The sequence below is a fragment of the Apodemus sylvaticus genome, chromosome 6 (assembly GCF_947179515.1).
Source record: "Apodemus sylvaticus chromosome 6, mApoSyl1.1, whole genome shotgun sequence".
Classification (NCBI taxonomy): Eukaryota; Metazoa; Chordata; class Mammalia; order Rodentia; family Muridae; genus Apodemus; species Apodemus sylvaticus.
Genome location: NC_067477.1, coordinates 135,232,587 through 135,252,900, shown reverse-complemented (window position 1 = coordinate 135,252,900; position 20,314 = coordinate 135,232,587). Strand labels below are relative to the sequence as shown.

General features: G+C 45.7%; 1 pseudogene; it reads left to right on the top strand.

Moving 5' to 3' along the window:
- Positions 1-312: 312 nt before the first annotated feature.
- Positions 313-18,904, top strand: LOC127688015 (Y-box-binding protein 1-like; annotated as a pseudogene).
- Positions 18,905-20,314: the final 1,410 nt, after the last annotated feature.

The window sequence follows — 20,314 nt, the reverse complement described above, 5'->3', positions numbered from 1 at the left end:
AGACATGCCCTCTGGAGCAGTAGTGGCTTGCTTGTTATGGGAACACCGAGCTTCTTTCTGGCTGGACCAGAAGCTTGCCACACAGGAGGAGATGCATGCCTGTTATGACCTGTTCAAGAGTCATAGGACCTGGTAGGGAATATAATATTGCTGCTTTGCTAAGAGGCCATGTTGTCAGATGGCTTTGTAAATGCTCGAGCTTCTATACTGTAAATCAGTGCTGCACTCAGCCTTCCTCAGAGGAGCTTCTGACTGCAGCAGGCAATGCTTAATGCGGAAACCCACCACTGACCAAAGCGCCTAGAATAAACGATGGCGCAGTGCTCCCTCCACATCGCATGGATCCGAGGGCATCTGCAGCGTCAGATGAACTCAGCGAACATGGAGCAAGACAAGGAAGAGAAAAGCAAGAGCCAGAGGACGGAGAGGTGTACAAACAACAGGTGCATTGTGGACATGACACAACCACACACTCAGGAAGCCCCAGTGGCTGTGGTTTTCTCAACAAACAACAGCTCCACATGGACAGGAAGGGACCGTGAGGCCCACTCCTCCCTAAGGGAGTAGCGGCAGTTAGTGGTGACTAGAGGGAGGGTGTTGTCATTTTCTTCTGTGGTATAGCCATTGATAAATTGCTGCTGGTTCAATAAATAACCTTCCATTCAACACTAGTGCTAGAAACTAGTTGTAAATTCAGTGGGTCACAGACAAAAGAGGCAGGGGCTTAGAGGGAAGATGGCTTCAGTGGCGGAGAGAGCAACGGGGTGACAATGACTAAAATCCATTACATACATGCATGAACCTGCCAAAAAGGAGAGAGAGAGGTGGAGAGAGAGAGAGAGAGAGAGAGAGAGAGAGAGAGAGAGAGAGAGAGAGAGAGAGAGAGAGAGAGAGAGGAGGGAAGGGAGGGGGACAGAGGGAGAGAACTTAAGGAGGTTAGATAGATAGATAGATTCCCTGGGTGGTGTAGAGTGAGCCGTGTGGATGCCTTGACTCTTGGGCTGTAGATTTGGATAGAGTTGGTTGCGGCTTAGATGGGAAGAGAGGTAAGATCCTGGGCATAGGCTTTTGGGATGTGAAATAAGAGGCCTTTCCACAGACATTTTTATTCTTAACAGGACCAAAGGAGACAGAAGCTATACCTTCTAGGAGTTAAAGACAGTCACTTCTCAAAACACTCAATCCAAACTGAGGAGGACATTGTTGTTGATAAAGGCCAGATGAATCCAGTGACGACTGCAAGTCTAAGGAATTTACAAATGTGGCACCAACTCATCTAAGACCTGAGAGTGTGACAGGGAGCTAAGAGACAGGATCCTGCGCCATCTTTGTCCTCTAGGAGGACAGGAACAGCTACCAGTCACAAATGACTCTCCATTTCTCTTCAGCATTCATTCTAACAGAACTGTGTCATAATTCCTTTTGTTTGCTGAAGTCTCAGTTTCCTAGCAAGAACATGAGAACTCTGGGGAGAAGCGCTAATTTAGAAAAATGTCAATTCCCTGGAGGTGTCCCATGTGACAGTAGAAGTGGCACTAAATGGTTAGCATTAGGTGTCACCACTACAGAGTCTGGAAATGGCCCGGGAGAGGGCATTCTGGGCATACCGGTGCAGAAGCATCTTGGTCACCTTCGCTGCTGGGAGGGGACCCATCTGAACGGTGGCAGGACCTGGGCTGAATAGGCAGAGAGAGCAAGCTAAGCACTGGCTCGCTCACACTCTCTGCTCTGTCCGTTCAGTTATGGCGGGTGCAATGTGGCCAGCTCCTTCAGGCCCCTGCTGTGGGCTCTTCTTCGCCACAATGGATGGTGACCTGAACTGCAAGCCAGAGTAGATCCTCTCCCCCGTAAACTGTTTTTTAATCAGGGTATTTTTATCACAGCAACAGGAAAAGGAAGTAAGACATTAGCCACTACAGACAGGGACCAGCGCATTTCTCTTCGGTCAGAGACCTCAGGCGTCCTGAGGGATTCTGGGATGCCTCATCTGGGAGAGAGACGCCATTCTGCTGCAGTTCAACAGCAGCAATGGGCCTGGAAAGGCCTGGGAATTTGCTGTGCACCGGGCTGAGTTACCACTTCCAAGCTACAGCCAATCCTGCCAGGCAGGCTTAGAGCTGCTCCTCGGGGTGTGACTACCCCAAAGATGCATCAGGCAAAAGGCTCAGAGCCAGGCCACCAGAACTGCTGGAGGGCATCTGGATTCTGCCAGACCACCTCACCCATGGTCACAGCCATGAGGAAAACACACTTTATTACTGCTTCCATCATAGTAATACAAGTGACGCATGGTTTCCACATCCTCTGTCACATCTGGACGCCTTGGGAGGCAAAAAGAAAGAAAGAAAAAAGGAATAGAATAATAAATAAAAGTAAATTTTAAAAGCACAAAATTAGCCACTAGTCTAGCCTTTTAGAGATGCCAGTAGACTTTATACCCTCTCCCGTGGTCCTGAGCTCAGCCCCACAGACCCATGTCATCCTCCCTCACCTAGGGCCAGAGCCAGTGGGCACAAAGGCTCAGGTGCCAGGCAAGTTCCAAGGTTCCAGCCAATTCGAATCTCCACAACGAGGACTCGGGCATCTTTGGAAAGACAGTGTTGTGTTAGGAAGGCTGGCCAAGTGGACGCACGCCTAGAAGATAGGTTGCTGTCCCCAGGGGTCAATGCAGTCTACTCTCAGAATAGTGTTGACTTGCCTGGATGAGACCTGGCCCCTTGGGGGTCCTGCTACCGGTGAAACCATACAGACAGGCCCGTGCTTCTAGGCCCGTGGCGCATTTGGCCAGGCCACTGCGGGCACCGTAGCCAGTGTCCTGCACTCAGCAATGTCAACCCTTGCCTTGCTTCTGTTGCTTAGCACAGGAATGAAAGCCTATAAATAAATGAATGGGCACTGATATAAAAATGTAATAGAATTCCTTGAAGAGCCTCCTAACCCAAAGAACATATTTTATTAACCACAAAAGCCCAGATTTCTTTAAAGGGGAAAGAAGGTGGAAATTCAAGGGCAAATATCACACACACACACACACACACACACACACACACACACACACGTACACACACACACACACATGCACTCACATGCATACGCACTCACATGCACATACACACATACACACACACACTCATGCACACTCACACACACACACACACACACACACACACACACTGAATGCTGGATCAACACCAAGCCAATAGATGACATTTCCAACACTACCCCTTTAAGAGCCTGAGCAGGCTGAGGCTTCCTGGACAGAAGCAGGTCCCCACCCATATCTCTGCAGATGCCCGCTGCCCCTAACATCCCTCCTCTGCCCACACATCTGCACACTGGGCTTCTGTTATCTCCTTCACATTCTCCAGAGTGATAGAACCAGTAAGAAACAGAAAGAAGCAGATTCATCCTGAGGGATTGGCTCGTGATTACGGAGGCCGTGAAGTCCGGCAACGTGTCATCTTCAAAGAAAGAAAGGCAGTGGTAGCAACCATCCCATGTGAACCTGAAAGCCAGGTGTAAACCTGTGCGAGACTTAAGACCTGAGAACAAAGAGGTCAGTGATAGGGTCTCCATCTAAACTGTAAGGTCCAAGAGCAGGGACTCTGATGTCCCCGTTCCAGAGAGCAAGCTTGCACGCCCTTCATAACCGTGTTCGTTTGATCCAGCAGACTTAATTCCTTGTGGGCATGGAATGGGTAAATCCTCTCCACCCAGACCAGTGTTTTAAACAGTAATCTACCCAGAAACACCCCACACAGTGCTTCTGTCTACCGAAAAACCATGATTTAGTTTTTAGCTCGCTGACCATCTCCAAGCCCAGGCAAGGTCATTATCACGGTATATGAAAGCCTTGCAGCTGTGGGATAGGTTCCTGTGCCCAATTGCTTTATGCTAGAGTCACTACATGCTTTATAGCTTGTGTCCTGCAAGAGGGTTGGAGAGATGGCTCAGTGGTTAAATGCACTCGCTGCTCTTTCAGAGGACAGGGGTTCGGGTCCCATACCCTACACCCTCTTCTGTCTTCTCTGGCACCAGACTCGCACGTGGTACACATAGACACGCACAGGCAAACACTTAGAAAATAAAAATAAATCTTAAAGATGTCCAATTAGACAATCTTATTTTTATTTTATATATCAAATTATAAAGAAGTTAAGAGGAAAAACTGGGTTTTTAAAACCTGGTTTAATGTTATTTCTGGGACTCTCTATTCTTTTCTAATGATTTGAATTTAATTCTGTTATTTTCCTTCTGCCCAAAGAAGAAATCTTTGGATTTCATGGTATCAGGGATCGAACCCAGGACTTTGCACATGCTAGGCGAACATTCCAGTGCCGGGTCTACCCCCTGTCCTTTAGCATTTCCTTTGCAGGCTGCTGCTGACAGCTCCTCCCTCGTTGTTTTAGTTCCCTTAAAAATGTCTTTATTTTGCACCAATCCTTAGAAGAGTTTTATTCTAGAAATAGAATTCTGCATTGACATATTTATTTACTTATTTTTAGCAACATATTAAAAAGTGCTGTTGGACTTTCTCCAGGTCATGTGATGTCTGTTGAGACAAACACTGGGAAGACCTTGTACATTTCTCCACACGTTAAAGATTTCTTTTCCCTGTTAGTCTTTCAAGGTTTGTCCTTTATAGCTGGCATCTTGCAATGTGCATACAATAAACTCTAAGACATCGCACTTATTGTTCCATTAATACTTTGAATCTTTACATGCATAGTATATGTATTATTTCTAGATTTCATAAATCAGTAGATTTGAAGGTTTATGATAGATTGCATTTGAGAAATCCCCAGCTATTGCTGCGTCAGCATTTGTCAGCCATAATCTTTCTCATTTCCTCCTGGAATTCCAGTTACACAAATCATACATTGCTTACTATATCTCAGAGGCTTTGTTCTTTTTTTCAATTAAACAAAACAAGACAAAACAAAACAAAACAAAACCACGTCTCTTCACCATACTGGATACTTCCTATGGCTCTACCTCCAAGGCCCTTACTTTTTCTTCTGTCGTTTCTATTCTGATGTTAAACTTATCCTGTAGAATTTTAAAACTCTAAACACTTTACAATATCCTTTCTTTGTTGTTTGTTTGTTTCTATTGATTGGCTGAAACTTTCTGTCTTAATTTACTGCAAGCACATATTAAAACTTTCAGTGTGGATATCTTAATAACTGCCATTTAAAATTTCTTCTGCTAACTGACATGCAGTGCCCAGTTTTGTTCTCGGCGGACACACCTCTCTTTCGGAGTGTGGTTCATTTCCAGGTTGCATGGGTCATATCCTAGACACCAGGAATGTTAAATTTCAGCCATTTCACATTCTGAAGATTATGTCATTTCCTTCTAAAAGATGTGGTGTTCTCTCTCTCCCTCTCTTTCTTTCTTTTCCTCACAGCACTGGGGGTTAACCCAAGGCCTTGTGCCTGCCACAGAATCCTCTACCCACTGAACTAGACCCCAAACTCTTCTTCTCTTTCATAAAACAAGACAAAACGAGACAAGCAACAGCAAAGGCTCCACCTTAGCCCTTTTCTTTCTTTAGAGCAAGCAAATGGTTTTGTTGAATTCAAGCTACAAACTTTTTGCCAGCACTTACAATCTCAGATCATCTGTTCTTAGCTGGGCTACTTTGAATCTACTTTACAATGTGCAGTTCAGTGGAGGTAGGATTTGAGCATCCCCTTCTAAGGCAGTGGCCTAGGTATTTCTAGTCCTCCTGAAAGGCTTCTGATAGGCATTCCCCTTGATAACAGCCAAATATACTGCATAAGGAACAACATAGCTAAAGGAAACTCCTACAGCCTCTGCCAGGCCCTAATACCCAGGGGTTGCTGCCCTTCCCCGCACAGAGCTCAGAGCACAGTTGTCTCCAGAAATGAGCCGAAGTGAGCCCTTTTATCTTCAGGAGTGGGACGTAACCAAGGCAGCCTCTGAGCATGTGGCACACACACACACACACGTGACAGGAAGGCTTCTGGATCTGCTTCTCACTCCACTCCGTGTCTTCTTACTTGCCTGAAGTTTACTGGAGTGGACAGAAAGCGAGGGCTTAGCATCACTCCTCAAGGGGTCTGTTCACCGACATGACCACTTCAGTGTTTCCTCATTAGGAGCTGGGAAATGTGGCTGGCATATGGCCTGTCTGGAGATCACGCATTGTTGGGAACGATGTGCCCAGAAGACGAGACATTAAAAAAAAAAGCAAGAAAGGCTGGGAAGGGGGTGGGAAGCTCATTACTCTCTACACCCAGTTCTACGCATCTCTGCCCCGGATAGGGCAGAGAAAAGGGAAATGCAGAGCAACCAGAAGGGCCTCCACGTGGAGACCAGCCAGGCAGGGGCTGGTGAGCCGGCACGCGGCGCATAGAGGGAACCTACGTCTCCTGATGAGTTACTTGCAGGGGTGGTGTGGTTTTACATTAAAAAAACTTTCATAAAATAAAAAGTTTAACCATTAACCAGCTGTTCAGAACTCTAAATCCACCATGTGCTGGACACAGTGGGGCCCGAGCAGGTGAGGAGGAAGCAAACTTCTCATCCAGCTCCTTGCTGGTCGGGTGCCTTCAGAACAGGCCTGATGCTGAGTTTCCCCCAGACAGACTCAGAGGAAGCAGGCAGGGCTCTCGAGCCAGCGAGGCTTGGGGTGGGGGGCACAAGCTGGTGCCAGACCAGAGAAGGCCAAGCCAGACGTTATCAGGAACTCAGGGCGCTTAGAAACCTTAGTTTCAGAGTTACAAATGGGCTAGCCTTCATTAATGAAGGCAAAACAAAGCTCCTGCGAGCATGTCTCTGAAGCCGTCTGGTCCTGACACAGCAGTCAGGTTCTGAGAGCAGACTGCTGGAGGTCACCGCCGTGTGCTACGGCCAGGGCCGATGGTGACTGGCAGGTTGATTGCATCCACCTGTTTATGCCCCAACTTGCTGTTCTGCCCGTATGATGCCATCTCAAAATGAGGAAAAGTTGCATTGGGATTCGTTGGAAAATAGTTAGTTGACATCATAAGACTCTTTTAGAAACAAAGATTTTCATTAGAAGAAAAGAGCTGTGTTTAGAATAAGTAAGCCATGGGGAGGGGGGATCCGGGAAAGAGGAAATCATTTGGAATGTAAACAAAGAATGTAGAAAATAAAAAATATAAAAAAAAGAATAAGCCAGTGGATTGAAAACATGGTTCCCAAATAACTGACAGAAGGTGTACCAGATATCACACACACACACACACACACACACACACACACACACAAATACATGAACTATATAGTCAGCTCTGGAGAGCTCCAGATAAATACCAGGTTGTAGTTGGTGTCTTAGTTAGGATTTTTATTGCTGTGAATAGACACCATGACCACAGCAACTCTTATAGAGGACAACGTTGAATTGCTGCTGGCTTTTACGTTCAGAGGTTCAGTCCATTCTCATCATGGTGAGAAGCATGGCGGTGGGAGGCAGACTTGGTGCTGGAGAGGAACTGAGTGTTTTACATCAGGATCAGCAGCAGCAGCAGCAGCAGCAGCAGCAAGAAGAGAGACTGGGCTGTCTTAAGCTTTTGAAACCTCAAAACCCACCTCCAGTAACACACTTCCTCCAACAAGGCCACACCCCTTAGTCCCTGTCAAGTGGGACCACTCCTCAGTGACCAAGCATTCAAATCTATGAGCCTACAGGGCCACTCCTACTAAACCCCTACAGTTGGAGTCTCTGGGACAGCTACTCGTGCAGAATTTGGAATGCAAAATATGATTAGGGCTTGACACTAGTGAAAGGAAGAGAGAGACAGAAAATAACTAAAGGAAGAGCTGAGTTTTAACAAAAACTCCAGGTTACTTGGGTTCTGCAGAACCATGGGAACTCTTGGCCTCCACTCTCCGGCCTGTTACAGGATGCAAGCTGTGCTGGTACAAAAGCGGCCTTGAGCCAGGCACCCTACGCGGCAAAGGGAAAGAGCTGTGATGGAGGCCAGTTCTGAATACCGAGAGAATCCACTGTGACAGGGCCTCGGCGGCGGCGGCGCACACAGCAAGGGAGCTCTTTGCAGCTAGGCCAGCCTGTGAAGGGCCGAGAGCTGCAGGCTGACTGGGTTTCCTGTAGCCTGGGTAGGAAGCTAGCCCGTGCTGGGAAGTGGATGGAGTGGCTCACAGTTACTGCAGACAACTGTGCCCCAATGTTCTTGGTCACCTTATTTTGACAGTCTCTTCTGGCCAAGCGTAATTAATTCCGGACTCTCTCACCCCTACCTTCCGCCTTGGTTTCTCTTGGCTCATCTTTCATTCTCCTTGCTAAGTAAATGAAGGGCAGTCTGAAGGTAGGGTGATGGAGGAGAGGCCTCCAGGCCCTGGCCAGCAGGCTGGCGCCTTTCACACAGCCAGCGCCAGCACCTCCCTCCTCCAGGCCCTTTCCTGACCACTGGCCCCTGTTATCTGCCTGCACATCCCAATTCCTCCCTGAAGTATTTTTAAAATCTCACCACAGTCAAGTGAAAATCTGAAAACAAACCCCAAATCCCTGTATGTATTCGTGTCGTTCTCCCACAGCCTGTGCAGGAGCATTCGGTGTCATCCGGGGCGCTGCTGAAACTTTTACACACTCGGCTTCATGGGATGAGTCTTCAGCAGAAGGGCACAGACATGCTCTTGCCGTGTTCTCTGAGGTGTCGGGACAGCACTGGGCACGTGACATGTACTCCTGGATTTTGGTATCGAGTCAAACTTCTTTTAGAAGGAAAATGTTCCAAATGCAATTAAATTACAACCATGTATAAACACTTCCCGCCGCCACGGTTTCCATGAAGCAAACAAGCAACCATGAAGTTACCGGGGGGGGGGGGGGGGGCACATACGGGAGCTCAACATCATCCATCTATAAAACAGGAAGAAAGGCTTGTTTCCAGCTGCTCAGCCAGGACGAGCCCGAATGGACCCCCAGAGCCACACTGAAGGACTTAATGGATGCAGACTCTCGAACCATTGGAACCATTGACCCTCGGAGCCACCAAGTCTCTTACATCCTTCAAAGCATTAATGAGCCCTGCATAGGTTTGACAAGGTGCTTCAAATAAAGAAAATGTGATGTCCTTCTCCCTTGGCTACTTCATGTGATTGGACCTCATCTGAGATGGATGACTCCTTAGACAAGCGATCCATCAAGTGGAGCCCGGGGAACTCTGGGGGCACCGAGAGGTTCCCGGGAGGTCCGGGAGGTTAAAACCATTTAATAATGACACTGAGACGTTTTTCACCTTCATTCTCTCATAAGCACAGAGTGGAGTTTTCCGGAGGCTCCACGGACTATGATGACATCATTGCAGTGGCAGGAAATGAAATGTGGGCTTTGTGCTGCCAAGGGTTTCCTACAGCATAAAAAAAGATTTATTTTTAAAAAGTATTCATATGTGTGTGTGTCTGTGTGTGTGATATGGACTTGTGTTCTGGTGCCTGTGGAGGTCAGAGGGGGCATTGGCTCCTCTGGAGCTGGAGTAAGAGGCTGGTGTGAGCTGCCCCACATGGTGCAGAGCACTGACCCCAGAAGAGCCGTACAGGCTCAGTCAGTGAACCTGCGTCCCAATCCTATGATGTTTTAGGGTGGCACATTTTCCGAGGCAACTGTTTGTTTTTAGAATTTTAGTATTTTATTTTAGTATTTAGTATTTTAGTATTTTGAGTATGCTCTTATTTTACCTACTATAATTTCTGTACTTTTCCATTGTTCCAAAGTTTGGCATTTATTTGGAAGCTTAGCAACAAAAACATACTTTGCTATTATTTAAAAAATGTTTCAAAATTTTTCTTCAAAATTATCTAAACTTACTACTTTAAGAGTCTATTTTTTAAAGATTATACACACACACACACACACACACACACACACACATATATATATATACACACACTGTAGCTATACAGATGGTTGTGAGCCACCATGTGGTTGCTGGGAATTGAACTCAGGACCTTTGGAAGAGTAGTCAGTGCTCTTAACTGCTGAGCCATCTCTCCAGTCCACTAAGAGTCTATTTTTATAGAATAATAAGAAAAATTAGCTGGGTGGTGGTGGCACATGCCTTTAATCTAGCGTTTGGGAAGCAAAGACAGGTAGATTTCTGAGTCTGATGCCAACCTGGTTTATAGTGCAAGTTCTAGAACAGCCAAGACCACATACACAGAGAAACCTTGTCTTGATAAACAAACAAACAAACAAATACCTTGAAAAATTAGTGCAATTTTGTCTGTTGAAGGATGGATCACTGGACATAACCACAAGAGACAAGGCTCAGTTTCTCTGCTTATGCCAGTAGCATCTAAGTTTAAGATGATGACAACAAAGAAACTAAGAGAGCAGACGCCCTGACTCACGGGAGAGGGTCAGGCCACCAGGATGCCAATCTTCTGTTTATCTTTAAGGAACCCGACAGGACACTACATTGTGTCTTATGCAGCAAAACAATTTCAATGCCATTTTGAAACTGATCGGATTTTGAAGAAAAAGAAATGTCCCAAATGTAGATATGATGATCTCTTTAAAAACTAAAGATGGCTTTAGGTTTTCAAACTGGAAATAGAGAAGATGTTACATGGTGTTCTCATACTGTACTGGCTAGGGAGGAGCATACGTGGCAAGGAGACATGAGGTCTCTCCTGGCTGACAGCTGGCTGGCTACATTAAAAGCTTGAATAAAGGATGCCCTTGCCAAGAGCCTACAGTGTGATAACTTATAAAACTTCAGATTTCAGATAAACACAAAGACTGAGTTTGTACGTCATTCGCAAATTTGATCCTGTATTTTAATAGACTAACTGGGGCTGGTGAGAAGGCTCCACAGTTAAGTCGCGGTAAGAACAGCGTACTTCTCCAGAGGACCCAGTTCCCATCCTAGCACCCATGTCAGGTGACTCACAACCTTGTGTAACTCCAGTTCCAGGAGACCCAATGTCTATACACACAGACAAAAACACACACAGATACACACACATATAGACACACAGAGATACACACACATAGATATACATATATACAGCATACACACATACGCACATATAGATACACAGATACACACACATGCAGACACACAGACACATACAGATACACACACATACAGACACACAGATACACACACATACAGATATATACACAATTTTTTAAAAAAACAACAGGAAATATTTTTTGAAATACCCAAATTGGCAGGATATGGTGGCACAAGCCTTTAATTCTAGCATTTCGAAGACAGAGGCAGATGGTTCTCTGAATTTGAGGCCAGCCTGGTCTACAGAGTGCATTCCAGGACAGCTAAAGCTACAGAAAGAAACCCTACCAAAACAAACAAACAAACAAACAAGCAAACAAACAAACAGTAAAAAGATAAAGCTATAGATTTGTTGTTTTGTTCACACTTATCTGTATTGGTCTCAGTCACCGAGAGCTTCTATCACATGGGTGTGTCACCAGAGCGAGACCGAGGACCTCAAGCTTCCTGGTTTATCCTGGCACGACTGACACTGAGGTGCTAAGCAGGCACGAGTGCTGCTTCTCCCAGTGCAGTGTATGAGCACACACAGAGTGGCTTCAGCTCTGTGGAAGGAAGGAGGGAAGTCCAGGTCTCTTAACAGTGTCCCGTACAGGGCTGCAGAGATACTTCAGCATGAGAGACTGCATGTTACTGTGCAGGGAACCCACGGCTGGCATTTCCAGCACCTGAGTTAGGTGGTTTACAGACACTGTAGCTCCAGCTTCCAGGATCTGCTGCCCTCTTCTCTGAGGGCAATAGCACACACACACACACACACACACACACAATGTCTTTTAAAAAGAGTGTCCTTAATAATACAATAAACATTTATGTCATTAAGTTTCACTCTTAAACACACACTTTATTTATTATTGTAGAACAATGTAGATTCATGTAAATCTATCAAAATTTCTTATTCAGTGTTTTCTACGATTTTATTTATTTATTTGAGAAGGTGTCTTACTGCATTGTCCCAGCTAGCCTAGAACTCTCTGTGTAGACATGTTGGCCTCGAACTCATACAGCCATACCTGCCTCCCGAGTGCTGGGACTGAACGTGTGATACCGCACTAGACCTCTTTTTTAACACACGGGGAGTTCACATAAAACATCTGTTGATCCTGAACTACAACGTGTGACTCCAAGGAACATTTGCAGGGTTGTGCGAGTTGCAAGCTAAACTAACCACCTTTTAACAGAGCACCATTTTATCTGGAGGAATTGGTATACAAGTATGATAGGTATTTACTGATTATCTGGAATTTTTTTCTTAATAATGACACTTAAGGATAACTACAAATCTCACTGGTTGATAATGATAAAACTTTGTGCTTTTAAGCCAAAGAAATTTTTATTTATTTCTAAATCCTTCTTCTAAAATTGTGTCTCGATCTTTAAGATCACTGGTTATCAGTGTTGTCAAACAGAACTTGTCATATTGTCTACTGAAAATGAGCACAAATCAGAAGCACTTTCTAGCTCAGTGACCGAGTGCCTTCTGAATGATAGGCATATGATCCTAGAAAAATGTATTCAGAGTGCAAGGAGATCACTGGCTTCCACTACCGTCCTGAGTTCTGATTGGTCCTTCACATGGCCTCAGTTCTGACTTTGTACCAACCCTTAAGGAATTGTTTGCCAACTTTTGTTGTAGCATCGACAGAGCATATCGTAACTATTTGAAAAGCCTATTAAAATACGCCTCTCCTTTTCCAGCTACACATCTATGTGGAGCCAAGTTTTCTTCATATTTTTAAGCAAGGGAAAATACTGGAGCAGGCTGAGCACAGAGACAGACAGGAATTCCCAGCTGTCTTCTATCAAGGCAGATGCTAGGGACGGGCAGCAGTGAGAGCAGGGCTGTTCTCCTCACCGCATTGCCCTTAAAGAGCCCCTCCCCCAAACGTTACCACTGTTCTGCTTATTCTTATGAAAACAATAAATATATTTTTTGCCTTACATTTTCTTTTCCAATATAGTAAATATTGGTAGATAAATCTTCAAGTTTGGGGAATCATCAATTATAGTGTAGACTATCAATGGGTTTTAGATTTTTAAGAACTGCTGTCCTGAATGGTTGAGAACCTGTAAATGTTGGGACACGGGCTCAAGTGACTTGACATATGGGCATCGCCGAGAAGAGGAAAGGAATTCTAACTTTAGGAGGAGACAAGAGGAAACAGATGTAGGAGAGAAGGCCACGTGACTGTCACCCTTCACTGCTCTTGGTACGATTGGCGGTGTGTGTGTGTGTGTGTGTGTGTGTGTGTGTGTGTGTGTGTGTGTGTAAGCAGAAGACTGACCAGGGCTGGAGCACTTAAGTGGACACAGCAGCTCTCTGCTGAGAATGGCGAGGTTCTTTTCTAAGATGTAGGGTTAGGAGATCCCAAACGGGTATTTCTAAAATAAGAACCCAGACTTTAGTACACCTAACCAAAAATTCCAAACTGTATGTTTGGAACCATTAGGTTTTATTCTTTTGTCAAAGCAGGGAAAAAAGAAACATGGGATTTTAAAACCAACTGAGTTTTTACACGTTAAAGAAGTCAAGCCACCCAAAGACCAGATCAGTGACAAACATGTTCTGTCACCCACTCCTCTCCTTAAGGTTTCTGGTTTGTGTGCGTGGTAGTGTGAATGAAAATGACCACCCAGGTCCATAGGAAGTGGCACTACTAGGTGTGGCCTTTGTGGAGGAGGCGTGTCACTGGGGGCGGGCTTTGAGGTCTCAGATGCTCAAGCCAGGCCGAGTGTCACTCTCTCCCTGCAGCCTGTGGAGCCAGATGTAGAACTGTCCGCTCTTTCTCTAGCAAACATGTCTGCCTGCCTGCTGCCATGCTTCCCAGCATAGTGATAATGGACTAAACTCTTAACTGTAAGCCAGTCCCAATTAAATGCTCTCTTTTATAAGAGTGCCATGGTCATGGTGTCTCTTCACAGCATTAGAACCCCTCGCTAAGACCGCATGTGAACACGGAATTAGCTAATTCCCCTCTCTCTCTCCTCTCTTCTCTCATTGTCGTCTCCCCCAGCACTGCCTCTCGTAGCTCAGGCTAGTTTTTTACTCATTATTTAGCTGAAGATGGCCAGGGATTCCTGGTCCTCCTGCCTCTATTTCCCTACTGCTAGGTTTAAATTGTGTGCCATTGGCCCAGCTTATGCAAGGGTAGGAATCAAATGCATGCTGGGTAAGCACTCCAACAATCAGCTCATATCCCCAGCCCAGCATCAGCCTTCTTGAATTGGAAGAACAATGGGGTGATTTACAGTAGGATTAAGTTTTGTGTCTAAGGATGCTGAGTGGGGTGGTTTGGAGTTTCTGGTTGACTTTAACTGGAGCTGAAAGGTGTTGTCCCCCCACCCCTTGATGTGCTCATATCCTCTTATGGAGAAGGCCTGAACACAGGACAACCACAGCCGACCTCAAAGACGACTTAACTGTGGGGCCACAGGCATAGCCGCATCTCTACCAGGAGGTCGAAGCTGACTCTTCAACCCTGCCTCTACTGGTTTCCATGACAAATTCTTTGACCTAATGGAAAACTAACATTTTATGAGCTTTAAAATCGATCGGTGAATAAACTTAAGGTGTGCTTTATTTTACCTTCGTCCTAGTAAGTTTCTCAGCAAGAACTTTTATGATTTTTTTCCACAAAGCTCAGAGGTAACATTTCAACATTCTGACTATGTCCTTTTATAAAATCCCACATTGAACAAACAGTCCTTCGATTAGGACCACCGCAGAGAGGTGAAGACTGGCCCTGCATCCAGCAGCTCTGGATTCCAGAATTGTATTTCCACTGATGGATTCATATGTGTACACAGTCACAGGGACACAGAAAACAGCAACACATGCCAGGCACTGTGCTGTGCACACGTCCAAGATTATTCCACACCCCAGTGTTAAGCAGCTGAGAAATCAGGCCCTGACTGGAGTGGGGAACTGACCGGTGAGCGGCAGCTGAGCTGGGGCATAACCCACTCAGGCTGACAATAATCACAGAGCTACGGAACAATGCTGACATGTTTGGAGGAAAACTGTTCTTTCCCTCACACTAAGTGAGGAGTAAGGGGTAGCTCACCCTTGCTTCACAAACTGCTAAGAATAAATTGCTCTGATACTGAATTATTCTATTGCCTTGTGCCATAGAATTCTAAAATTCAAGGATGGGGCTGTATTTCCTCCTCTAATGAAGCTTCCAAATAAGGTTCTGTGAGGTTTTATTTGATTGGTGACAGGAAGAAACAAAGGTCAAGAAAAGTCATGCCTAAAACCATATGCGTGACAAGCTCCGCCTCCACCTCACTGCCTAGTCACCCTCACATCCCACCTCCCTGGGAGCATCAACACGCAGAGGATTGCTGACCTCAGGGCATTGCTCTTCTTCCTTAGGAGTTAACCAGCTCCCAGTATCACATGACTTAAGACCCGAGGTTTCAGTTGGACGGCTCTGCTTACGTGAGCCCTCTCTTCCGTATTCATTCATGTGTGCCTTACCCTTGAGTTTCTGCATTCTCCATGCGACCACCACGAAGTTACTTATCTCCTGTGTGGTTTTCAAAGCTACCTGGAGCGGCAGCTTCCTGCCCATGTGGTAGGAGAGCACACACCCATCTCTAAGGTCCATCCGCTGAGTCTCTTCACTCATACGGAAGAATAATTTACACCTGTCCCGCAGAGGCCAAATTCAATGAATTGTGAGACTGTGTCGCAAAACCCTACTGCCCCTCACGTGTTTCTCCATTTCCAAAATACCACTCTTTAATGGTCTACTGAAGTCCTATGCTGTTTTAAGTCATTAGTATAGAATAAATTATTTCCATCTTCTGTATTTGTTAAATCACATGCACACATACGTAGACGTCTGATTTTTGTGTTCGGGACACAAGAAGTTACCTACAGAACTTGAGGAAAGTAACATGGATGCTTAAAAAAAAATCTCTGATCTTTTGAAAGAAAAGTATTATTTAGATGCAATGTAGGCAAACGAAGCTGGGGAAGCCACAGGCAGAGAAGGACAACAGCGGAGCTTGCGCCATTTGCTTATACGGTCCATGGAACACCACACTCTGGAGATCTAGGCAGAAAAACACATCCGCATTCTTCACACAAAACCAACACCCGAGCAACTTCCCAAACCCTGGATAGCATCTGGGGTGGTCGGTATTAGGTGTCAGACAGGATCGAGTTATCTGGAAGGGGGCCCTCTGGGTTTATGTTTGAGGGATTTTCTTGATTGTATGGGGTGACCTCTCTTAACTGTGGGCAGCAACACTCCCAGTGGGAATCCTGGATTGTGGAGATGGAGCCAGTGAACTGAGCACCCATGTCCGCTATGCTCCTCCGGCTGTAGGGGTGACGTCACGCATCTGCTATGCTCCTCCGGCTGTAGGGGTGACATCACGCATCTGCTATGCTCCTCGGGCTGTAGGGGTGATGTCACGCATCTGCTATGCTCCTCGGGCTGTAGAGGTGACGTCACACATCTGCTATGCTCCTCCGGCTGTAGGGGTGACCTGACGCATCTGCTATGCTCCTCGGGCTGTAGGGGTGATGTCACACATCTGCTATGCTCTTCTGGCTGTAGGGGTGATGTCACGGCTTCTTCGACTCTCTGCCACTGCAGAGTTCAGACATTGACATGGGAGCTAAAACAAACCCTTCCTTCCTAAGTCAGGTTATTTTATCACAGAAGCAGGAAAAGAAACCAGGAATCACCTGATTTCAAAAGAAACTCTTACTCCGACTTAAAAAGAAAATCTAGTTGCAATTTTACTGCCTAGAGTGGTCCAGGAAAGGCTCTCTCTGCAGGACTCACTTCCGAGTTCCGTGTTTGCTTAACAGCTGTCACGTGTCCAGAGTGTGTGAGTCAAACATTTTGACACAGATAACACGTTCACCCAACCATGTATACACAGGCAGGTGAGCACAATGGTTAGGCCTGTAATCCCGGGCCTCAGGAGGCAGAGGCAGGGTGAGTCCAGTTCCCGGTCAGTCTGGACTACCTAGCTAGATGCTGCCTCTAAATAAATAAGCAAACAAACACATAGGTGTATTTATGTTTGAGAGGAACAGACAGCAAATAGATAGCACATGATGTTAATGGATGCAGTGAAAGAAAGCCATCTGATTCTTCTTCTGCTTCTGAACCTTTTCCATGGAAGGCAGAGATGCAAAGGCTGCCAAAAGGGAGTCATGATGCCCAGAGAACTAAGACTCCCAAGAGAGGATCTGATGACTGAATTATTGGGAGAAAATAAAGGGCATTATAAACCCAAAGGGGAAGAGCTACAGCTCCACAGGCCACCGGTGGGCAATGGAGTTAGCATGGCCCGGGCAACACTCTGGAATGCATCAGCGACAGTAGAGGGCGCGGCCTTGGAAAGCTGGAATTCTCTGGAACCAGCCTGAGATCACTAGGAATATTAAATACCCGGTCTGTAATGGACAAACAGGGTTAGTTCGATCGGTAGCGGGAGTGGAGAGCAGACCCCAGAGAGCCCTGAGTGCTTCCCCAGGGCTGGCCTCATCACCATCACACCAGGGAGGGGTCACCGTCACCGCAACCATGAGCAGCGAGGCCCGCCCCCTCAGCAGCCGCCCTCAGCGCAGCCAACACCAAGCCCGGCTCCACGGGTAGTGGCAGCCCGGGCAGCCTCACATCACATCAGCCGGGACAAGGTCATCGCAACGAAGGTTTTGGGAACAGTAAAATGGTTCAATGTAAAGGACGGATACGGTTTCATCAACAGGAATGACACCAAGGCAGACGTATTTGTACACCAGACTGCCATAAAGAAGAACCCCAGGAAGCACCTTCGCAGTGTGCGAGATGCACAGACTAGAGCTTGATGCTGTTGAAGGAGAAAAGAGTGTGGAGGCAGCAAATGTTACAGGCCCTGGTGGAGGTCCAGTTCAAGGCAGTAAATATGCAGCAGACAGTAACCATTATAGTTATATAGTTATATTATATATATATAACCTATCCACGTCGTAGGGATCCTCCACGCAATTATCAGCAAAATGACCAAAACAGTGAGAGTGGGGAAAAGAATGAGAGATCGGAAAGCGCTCCTGAAGGCCAGGCCCAAGGTTCCCACCTCACTACATGAGGAGACTCTATGCGTGTAGACCCCAGTATTCCAACCCCTGTGCAAGGAGAAGTGATGGAGGGTGCTGGCAACCAGGGCGCGGGAGAGCCGGGTAGACCAGTGAGGCAGAATATGTATTGGGGTTGCAGACCACGACTCCGCAGGGGCCCTCCTCGCCAGCGACAGTCTAGAGAGGATGGCAACGAAGCGGACAAAGAAAATCAAGGAGATGAGACCCAGGGTCAGCAGCCACCACAACATCGGTATCGCCCGCAACTTCAATTACCGATGCAGATGCCCTGAGAACCCTAAACCAAAAGATAACAAAGAGACAAACGCATCCACCTGCTGAGAATTCGTCCGCTCCCGAGGCTGAGCCGGGCGGGGCTAAGTAAACGCCGGCTTACCATCTCTACCATCATCCGGTTTGGTCATCCAACAAGAAGAAATGAATACGAAATCCCAGCAATAAGAAATGGACAAAGATCGGTGCTGAAGGCCTTAAGTGCTTGCTTTTTGCCCGTTGACCAGATAACATTAGAACTCTCTGCATTATCTAAGCAGCGTAGGGCTTTTATGATTTTTACCTAAAGATGTCTCTTTTTGGTAATGACAAACGTGTTTTTTAAGAAAAAAAAAAAGGCCTGGTTTTTCTCAATACACCTTTAACGGTTTTAAAATTGTTTCATATCTGGTCAAGTTGAGATTTTTAAGAACTTCATTTTTAATTTGTAATAAAGTTTACAACTTGATTTTTTTCAAAAAAGTCAACAAACTGCAAGCACCTGTTAATAAAGGTCTTAAATAATAATAATAATGATAATAATAATAATAATAATAAATGAAAAAGATAGCCAGGGGGTTTGCTTCTCAGAAGAGACCCATCACTCCTCCAAAGCTCAATAAGTAAGCGACTGGCAAGCTTTTATAGCAAATACTGTGAGGAAGACAGAGGCAGGGTTAGAGACTAATGGAGAGGGTCTCCTTCAGCCGGCATCCTCTGCCTCTGAAGGTTAGGGGCGGGCCAATGGCTCTACCTTGATGTGAGAAAGAAGGGAGATGTCTGTTTCAGGAGTGGGCAGATCCTTGAGGTAGGAAAGGCACTGGAGCACCATCCCACTTGGAAGATCACTGGGTGACAGGATGTTGGTAAGTTGGAAGAAAAGTTCAGGATGAAGTTGGAGACGTTGGCAGGAACGTCCAGATCACAGCATGGAGGTTAGAGGCGAAGACTGTCGCGGCTCACCCTTTTGAAACTTTCAATGATTGTTTGGAATCTACTTTTATCTGTTATTTAAAAATCGGTCATCTTAGAATACAATAAAAGAGAATAAAGGGAAGACACAATGAATTTAGAAGAAAACTAGAATTCCAAAACTTGTAATAGGCTGGCTGCTGCCCAGACAGTGTCTGAAGCCTGGCTCTGCTGTCCCCTCAGGGATTTTAGGCAGGATACTCAGTCCCTTGAAACAGGTATGAAAAACAAGGCACGCATCAGACACAGACAACTCAGATGAGCCTTCCGCATTATCTGAGGATCTGCCTCTCTGTTAGTTTCCACACAGTTTGCTGAGCCAGGAAACGGGTGTGGTCGTTCCCCTGCCTGGTTTACCCCGCCCAGCCTCTAACGAGTTAGTAAGAGACCAAACATAGGCCCTCAGGTTTATTTCTATCATATCATCAATAAATGATATTTTCAGATCTTATTCTCAGGTTTTATCTGACTGTTCAAAAGATTGAGCGATTTAGGATAGCCAAATTCTAGAAAACAATTCGAGACGTTTGGCTCTTTATCAAGAAAGAAATTGCTAAAAAGTGGAGACAGTATTTTAGTGGCACAATTTATGAATTCTCAAAGTTGGAATTACTAAGCCAAACATTTCACTAGTCTTTTGATGTATTAAAATTCAACACTGCCTCAATTACACTTAAGGGCACAAAATATTTGTAAGATAATGAAACTTTAAAAGTAGTACAATTCAATTGTTTTTAAAATGTCTAGTTTTAAGACAAGCACAAATAAAATAATTTATCCTTGATTTAAAGAGCATCAGGGTAAAAGTTAGGTTTAAATGTGTAACTGCACCCATTTTATGAAGAAGGAAAAACAGAGCAGCTGTCTGGGCACGTATCCTGCAGGGAAGCATCTGATCTGCAGGGAGTCCCGTAGTTAGATGGGGCCCTGGTTTGAGGTTACCACCATCTTAGAT